At 32.9% G+C, this 9,280-nt stretch overlaps 1 long non-coding RNA gene across 1 annotated transcript; it reads left to right on the plus strand.

The window, feature by feature from the left end:
• The first annotated feature begins 366 nt into the window (after positions 1 to 366).
• Positions 367 to 1,978, plus strand: LOC127901737 (uncharacterized). Its single transcript, XR_008053991.1, has 2 exons — positions 367 to 879; positions 1,788 to 1,978. It is a non-coding gene; the product is annotated as an uncharacterized LOC127901737 (long non-coding RNA).
• The last annotated feature ends 7,302 nt before the right edge of the window (positions 1,979 to 9,280 follow it).

Here is a 9,280-nt window from a genome sequence, read left to right on the forward strand (position 1 = left end):
AACTGTTCTTTTTGAGTTGTCTGCTCAAAGTTATCGCTATTAAAACAATTGTTAAAATTATTTGTGAGTTGTTTGAAAAACAAAACTTGTATTTAAAGATCTGGTGACAGACATAATGATATACAATTGTAAATTAGGGGTGGCAATATGGGTCAGGATTCGTTTATTCGATTCAATTCAATGCGAATTAAATGGGTTTAGGCTTGAAAAAATTGATTCGTTTAATAATTGGGTGAATTCGATTCGATTCGTTAATTAAACGAATCGAATGCGGGTTTAAAAATTTAGATTCGTTTATTCGTTTAGAATTCGTTTAATAAATGGGTCATAAACGAATCGAATACGGGTAGATTCGTTTAAAATTCGTTTATTATTCATTTAATTAAATTACTTTTTTATCCTTAAATTTATTTGAAAGCTTTTTAAAATTTGAAGATTAATATTGTAATTTTAAGCAAATAACAAAAGAAAAAAAAACAAAGTAGCAGAAACCTAAAGCTAAATCCCTAAAAATTCTCCCCTCACTTAGCCGCTCTCGTTGCTCTCTACCTCTCTCACACGAATCACACTCACCTACCCATACCAAGTGAAGCAATCAAGCAACAAAAACAGCCGCCGGTAGTGCATCTATCATCGATTGAGCTTGAGGGACGCAGCCACGCCAGTGCAGCCCGCAACTCGGCAGCAACCCAGGAGCATCAGCCGCGCAACGTATTAGCAGCCACTCGAACCCACAGCAGTAGCTAACCCGTGCGGCGGTGCAGCAGCAGCAAACCCAGACGAGCGCGACCCGAACCAGTGCCCAGGTGACCGCGACCCGAATCAACAAGCCATCACCAACTCAGCGTTTCTTTGGTCTTCTTTGTTCTTTCTTTTCTGGTAAATTCTCATTCAATTTGTTTTGGATTGGTTTTCATTAGCTTGTTATGTTGTTTAAATTTTGGTCTCTGTTTATTTTTTCTGGAAAAAGATTGTTTTTCATGATAAATTTTCGATGATGAGTGTGGCAAATATTATGAAAATGACTCATTTTTCTTCGAAGTTCGTGATTGGCTATCCAATTTGGATGTTGAATGCAGGGGATCTGCAATTATGTTGTGGGTTTAAATTTTCTCAGAACTTGAATTTGATTTCTCAATTGTAATTTTGGTTCCTAATTTCAGATATCGAAGTTTTAGATGACAGTCAATTCCAGTTTTGACAGATATTAACTCCATAGTCGGCTGCTACAGTTCTATTTTGTGAGCAAAAAAAAAAATGAGAGAACTTGTCGAGTGAAGCTTTTAAGAGTCTAAGAGTGATGGTAACACAATGCTAAACTCATCTGCTGGTGCTTTTGTGGATAATATCATGAGATTATGGTTGAATTATTGAGAAATTTTGTATTGTAGAATATTATGAGATTATAGTTTAGAAAATGTTTTGTATTGTTCGGAAAATATTATGAAAGTATGTATAAATCGATTATGGTGTTAAAAATTATCTGTAGGATAAGGAAGAAGCCCCCACAAATATTGGATTAATTTTTTTTTAGTATTAGAATTTATAATTTATTATGTTGTATTGTTAATATTGTGCATTGGAATATTGTGCATTAGGAATATTGCTGGGTTAGAATTTGGCATACATGATGAATAGATTTGATTTTTGAAATATTGTTAGGTAAAGTTTTTATCTTGTTCAATTATTATTTCCTTGAAAATGCTACAAATTTGCTATATATTTGATTTTTGAAATTTTACAATATTGCAGCATGTTAATAACATTTTATTTACTTTTTGGTGTAGGATTTTTGTTTTCAAGGTGACAAAGACAAATGAAGAGAATTAAAGAAATTACATTTCTTTATAATTTGAATTTGAATTATTGTTATTTGTAATATTAAGGATTTGGTATTTGGTATTTGGATGACTGTATAATATAATTTGAATTATTTGTATTTTGTTGTGGGATATTAAATATGTTTTTTTTGCTTAATTTTGTTTATTAATTATATTTTCTAAACGAATTGTAAACGAATCCTAATTCGATTCGATTCATTATGGATTCGTAAAGGATAAACGAATAATAAACGAATCTGGATTCGATTCAATTCGTTTATCAATTCTATTAAACGAATTAAACGAATCGAACCGAATATTCGTTTAATAAACGAATCGAATCCGAATCCTGAAATTTCAATTCGTTTAATAAACGAATCGAATTCGAATCCATAGAATTTTGACCCAATTCGTTTACGATTCGATTCGAATTCGATTCGTTTATTCGTTTTGCCACCCCTATTGTAAATAGGGTGGTGTATTTATCAAATGATGTGTAAAACTCATGGCTTAATAGTCAAAAGCAAACAATAAAAAGAAACGAACAATGATTAGATATAAAATCATATTATTAAAAGTAATAATGCAAATGATAAAAGAACTATAAACTAAAACGATATATATTGTTAGTTGTGATTGTGACTTATATTTTTCTTTGGTTTTATGTTCAAAAACGACTTGAACGCCCTCTATAGGTCGAGGAAAGGATTCCCATCCAATTTTCTTGTAAACTGACAAACTGGGATATTTATAGTCAGATTCTCGAGACATTAAAGCTTAAAGGATTTAACTATATAAAAGTAGAAATGTTAGCGAGGCTTGGAGTGAAAAATGATAATTTTACTCTTTACAAATATGCATTCTGCAGCACTCAACAAATACCCTCTTGATTTTTTTGTTAATACCAAATCCACCTGCAACTGGCAGCAGATTTAAATTTATAGTACTAAATCCACCAGTAACTCACAAAATTATCCACAGCAAATAGTTTTTGGTGGGCGAGTTTGGGCGAATTTGTGGGTTTATGGTACCATAACATCACTATCCATGATCTTGCCAAACATGGGATAAGCTTGGGATTAAACAAAAATTGTCTGGTCCATATAGCTATACCACATACCAAACAAGACCCTTTATGTTATGTTTTTTTAAGGACTAAAGAAGTGTATTTTACCAACTGTAATGCGCTATATTTTCTCATGCTCACAAACTTCTTGTAGAAAAACAAAAAAGGTTTTATTTTTCTCTTTTATGAATTTTCAACTCCCAGCTATATAAAACTATATTGTTTTTTCTTGTTAACACCATGCTTGCAAACTCTTATTATTGGTATTATTATTTATCATGTATATATATTTTGATTTTAGAAATGAAAGTATGCGTTTGACTAAGGATCAATAATTATTGGTCACCAATTTAATGCCATAGGCGCTTAAATACACAATATTGTGCCACACAAGCATAAATACACGATGACTAAGCTTAAGTACAATATATCCGATAAGGCTTATGACTCAATCCTGGGTTAGGACAATTCCTACAATTCTAAAAATAACTATGATTACAAGCCAAAAGGAGAAAAAGAATTTCACCAATTAAAACTACTTAAAATCATGATGAATTTTATGGACAGTTGTGTCAACTAATGCAGATGAAGCCCTTTTTCCAAATCAGAGAAGGAAAATAATAATACAAGAATAATACAATACACCATAACACAATATTAACTACAAAAACAATAAAAAACCGCAAAACTCAATAACATAATCACCCCATCTAGAGAATCCCTAAGAAGCGTTGATGAGTCCTTAAACCATGCCTTCGATTACTTGCACAGGTCATCAAAATATCAAGAAAATTTTAGATAAGAGAAACTAGGTTTTTAAATAATGAAAATTTTATTAGAAAAGTTTAAATGAATAAAATAAGAATTTTGGGTCCTCTTTATATTAACTGTTGATGTGTATTGCTATAGGTGTCAGTGTGCAAGTGTACACAACAAATAATATAATGATGAATATCCAGATCGTCTCCACAGGGATTGATGTTACAGGACTTGCTACAACAATCTTAACAATGCAAATTCAGTCTACTTAATTAAAATAAAATAAGGAATGAAATTAATGACCTAACAAAATTAAAAATGCAATAAACAGAATATAATAAGGAAAAAATCTCAAGGCAAACACAAAGATATACTCAATGGGAAGGGAGTAGTTGAGTAATTAAACTCACTTAATGGTATTAACTGTTTTTCAATTATAATAATGTTGCTAAAGCACTAGGTAGAATCCCTCATGCATCCTCAACTGTCGTATGTTAGATATCTTACATCTATATGCAACCTAACAGTGACCGGTTCTAACATTAGATATAGCATTATATGTTCTAAAATTTAATTGCTCTACAAGGTGAATTCTTATGTCTTGTTCTTCACTAATCTTAGATTACGCATAACCCTATTCAAATAGAGATTAACTCAACTTAGGAAACTCAATCTAAAACCATGTATTGCCTTGATTTGTTCTACTAAGTCAGACTTTTTTTAGGCTCCTCCTTAGCTAGTATCTACTAAATGGGTGGTCAACCAAAATAAAGATTTGCAATAAGTAAAATCAAGACAAAATGCTACGATAGATTCTAAGTAACACGCATTTATAAGTTAAATAACCATTAAGCTTATTTAACACCCAACTACATCAAAGTTTAGTTTATGATAGGCAATAAAACAATAACAATAACAATACTCGTTTTTGCCATCAAATACATTTCCATAGAGAGATGAAAACAAGCAAATAAAGGTGAGAAATTGAGTTCCAATAATACAAGACGTCTCTCTTTTAGGTTTTTACGATCTCTGTTTCTTGTTCTTAGAAATCCCTTTCTGCAGCCTTCAACTCTCTCTTGTTCTATTTTTTTTTCTTTTTCTCTCTATTGTTTCTTTGTGTGATGGCTACCTTTTGTTTATTTCATGTGTGCTTTTTTTATCTTGGAATTAAGGCAACCAAAAGCATGTGGCTACATGTCTCTTTTTTGGAAACCTCGGATCGCATATCTTTTTGTGTCGCTTGTCATTACTTTGTCAGTTAACACATAGGTAGTCTTGCCCGCATTTGCTCCTAGATTGCTACAACAATTGCTACAACAACAATTGCTACAATCAATTTATTAAAATTAAACTTAAATAGATATACATGCAAAAATGACAATAAAAATACAATAAAAACACATCATTCACTCTCTAAATAATATTAGTTTAAGTCTAAAAATGCCATGATAACTCTCATTTCATAGAGTTATCACACCCTCAAACTTAAATCATTACTTGTCCTTATGCAATTATGCAACAAACAACTTAGCTCTGTCATCTAGCTTGCTCGGATTCATCAACCCTCAGATCTCATTCTTAAACATACAAAATCACCATCAGCAGTTCCAGTTCTAGACTTACTTTTATTTTATCCAGAGTGTATGTGTGGCACTTTGATCAAGTTCTAAAATTACTGCAACATCACTCAAGCATAAAGTATAACTCAAAGATAACAACATAAATTTCTATTTGTAAAGGAACGATGGTAAAAAATGGCTTCAAATTGTGCCACCGAAATTTTCATAAGTACCTTTCAGTGTAACATTGATTTTTCATGTGAATGCCTATCACTTGTAATGATCACACCTAATTACTCGATCAATGTACAGCTCAGAGTTGTTGCAGCAAAAAAATCTAAGATGCTATAACATACTCTTATCTTTAGACACCTTTAACTGAAAGCTAAACATGAGGCTCATGAACAGACCTGACTACTCAGTATCTTAGACAAGGACCTCTCTTGCTTCTTGGGTTGCTACAACAATACTAATAACTTTTGTTGCATTTTTACTCAAGTCTGCATATGGGGTACATACTTAGCCCTAGTTACTCAGCAACTGAATCACTGAAGCATAATTTTATCTTATATCTAGCATAGTTTGTGATAATTCTGAAAAAAATTTCAGGTTCCCCCCAAACTTAAGATATTTTTAAACTTTAGATTACTAATAGTTTCTACATTGCTTTACGTAGTTTTGCTACAGTATACTCACAAAACTCAACCAAAGCCTAATTGTTAAGACAAAGTTCCAACCCTCATATATAAACTATCTCTACTTGGAAGTCATTCATCCTACATTTATCACTTAATTCCTCTTTATTGGGTTTTCTAATCCAAATATGAATGGTAGATAAACAAAGTTACACAGACAATACAAACACATACATTCATAGACATATTACACCATAACATAGCCCCCTAAACTTGAGAGATGTTGCGTCCTCACATGTACTCAAAATAAATTACAAACAATCATGCATAAACTTAAAATCAAGAAATGCAAAATAAACAAGCTAAAATAAATAAAAGAAAAGTTTCAAAAATTACAAAGCTAGACTGGGCAGGTATGGGATACTCCTCTATTGTTGAAAGCAATGCCGCAGCACATGCTGTGCAGGGCTATTACTTCTTCGATCCACTTCTCAAACGCTCCTTTGGTGAACCCAGTAGTGCAGCAAATGTTTGTTTCTTCTTCTGTCTTTTAATTTAACTGGTTGGAGGGGTTCCAGCCGCTTCTGTAACTTTAAGCAGAGTTGGCTTTGTTTTCTTAGGTTCTAGTTCTTTTGGTACTTACAATGCTACAACACCTCTAGAAGGTTGTGCCCATTTTCTTTTGCTGGATGACTGTTAAGTTTGGACAGGAAACTTTATGGGAGTTTTCTTTATGACAACTGGTGAAAGAGTTGTTGTTACCGATTTTTCAGTAGTGATGCTCGCAATGAGTTCCGTCATACTCCTCTTTGCTTTTTTTTTTTTTTTATCTTGTAACTCTATTGATGGCTTCTTCAATAGCTGCATCAACATCTTCTTGCTCCTCAGTCTCAGACTCCTCTTCGATTAAGATTTTTTCTTTTCCCTTTCTTTTAGGAGTCACAAATTGGAGGTTTTTTTTTTCCTCATCTTCACTTTCTTCTTCTTCATCTTCTACTGGAGTAGTCTCCTCAGCTCTTTGGAAATTGAATTGTTATAGCAGAGATTCAGGAAATCTGCATGTTTGCTCTTCATATACATGGTAAATTGATGTTTCTATGCTTCAAGATGCAGTAAGTAAGTCCAAAACCTCTAACTCTCCTCCTTTTACACTTGGACACATACATTTAAGCTTGTATTGAGTTCTTGCAGCATCTTTCCAATCCATGTAGCTTGCCCTAATTTAGTTGTAGTAGGATGTACTAGAGTTGTTGCAGCAGTAGATTCACCAACAATCTTTTCGATTGTCCTAGCTGTGAGAGCCCCTTCATTCTTTATTCTCTCATCATTTGCAATAAATTTTACTCCTAAGGCCTCACAAACACCTGTGATAAATAATAAGGCAACAAACTTTTGCTTCTTTGTGGCACACTCTCTAATTTCTTGTTCAATGATTTTTTCAACATTTGTGGCTAAACCTTTTACAATAGCATAAAGAAGTAGCAGTTTGTCCTGGGACACTGTGGTTGTGTGTATGGTTGGCATCAGTCTAGACTTCAAGAATTTCACATACACCTTAGCAATAAGCTTTAAGTCTATCCTATTAACCACCATACTTTCCTCATTCATCCATTCGCTGCCTTATACAGTTAGGGTTTTAAAACTTCCCCCCACTTCTATACAGTCATATTTTTAGCAAACGTAGTATACTCAAAATCAATAACAGTAGGCAAGTCATAAGAAACATTGATAACTTAAGAATCTATGGGGACTTGAACTTGCCTCACAAAAATAGTGTTGGTCTTGCTATAATATGTTTGAGCATAACTCCTTAACAATTTGGAGTACTAGGTCTCAGCGATGAGCATAGAACTTAATCCAACATATCTGTACTGCAGTAATGTGCATGTTGTTCATCGTTCCAGTTGGCTATCTTGGAAATTGGAAACCCTTTTCTTCTAAAATTTTTCAAGGTTCGATAAATGCTTCATATTTTTTCTCGGCTTTGAAGTAGTAGAAACGCTCAGGATCTTTCAATCTGCCAGCACCGGCTTCGATGTTAGGTATGCTGTAGCAATTCAAAATGAGTTTTGTTATGTTGAAAAGATAAAAACATGGGAAAGAAATATTAAGATACAAAGAATTACAGACGGAAAGAGAGAAAGTGATAATGAAATTGAAATGGTGGAAGTAAAACCCGAATTTATAATAAAAGGAGAGTGGAAAAAGAGAGGTAATTAAAATGATAAGTTTGGAAAATTTTGAATTAAAAAAAATTAAATGGAAAGAAAGAGATACGTGTCACGAAAAATTAGGGATTGTATTGTCTTTCTTGTCAAAAATAATGATCTCCTGACATAAGCATGTCAGCCAGCAAAGGTAAAAACTAAGACTGACAATTCAACGGTAAAAATCGTTACTGTAATAACCAATCTGTTGCTACAAAAATAATGGTAAACGCATATGTTGTTTGAGAAGCATCTTTTGTTTGCCTTGTTGTGAGTGATTTTGCAGTATTTTTTTTTTTTTTTTTGCATTTGAGAATTCATTTATCCACTTTTCTTACTGCAATTTAATGACAAGAAAATAAAAGAAAATAAAGAAGTTGGATGCACAATTTAAAATAAAAAAAAAGGAAAATTAAAAAATATAAAAGACTAAATTTAGAGCTTTAAAAATTGGAAATAACTTCCTTTATTGGGTCGCTTGCCGATCAGCACTTGATTTTAGGTTCTTCAGCCTGACTGTCCCCAATTGCTTAAGCTGGATCCTTTAAGAACATATCCTTCCTTGGATTGTTCATAGCAGCTCTAATGTAATGCTTCATTCTTTGTCCATTCACCTTGAATTCTTGACATGTCCATTCATCTTGAAGTTCATAAGCCCCATGAGGATAAATCTTCATAAGTTTGAAAGGTCCTGACCATCGTGTTGCTTAGAAGAGTTTTAATGGCGAGTTGTAGAGCAAGACTTGGTAGCCTGAAGTAAGCTCTTTTTTTTTTTTATCTGCTTGTCATGTCGTTGCTTGGTCATCTTCTTGTAGATTCTTACATTTTCATAGGAGAATAACCGCAATTCGTCTAACTCATAAAGTTGTAGCTTCCTCTGCTCTACTACAGCTATCATATCCATGTTCAGTTGTTTAACTGCCCAATATGTTTTGTGCTCCAGCTCTAATGGCAAATGGCAAGCTTTGTCATGAATAATTTTGTATGGAGACATGCCGGGTGGGGTTTTGAAAGTTCGATAAGCCTATAAGGAGTCATTTAGTCTAATAAGCCAATCATTTTTAGTAGATTCATCACTTTGTTTAGAATATTTTTTATCTTTTTATTAGACACTTCTACTTGACCACTTGTTTGTGGATAATATATTGTAGCAACCTTATGCTTAATTTCATACTTAGCCAATGCTACAACAATCATCATGTTGACAAAAATGGTTCCTTTTCAAATACTA

The sequence above is a fragment of the Citrus sinensis genome, chromosome 4 (assembly GCF_022201045.2).
Source record: "Citrus sinensis cultivar Valencia sweet orange chromosome 4, DVS_A1.0, whole genome shotgun sequence".
Taxonomy (NCBI): domain Eukaryota; kingdom Viridiplantae; phylum Streptophyta; class Magnoliopsida; order Sapindales; family Rutaceae; genus Citrus; species Citrus sinensis.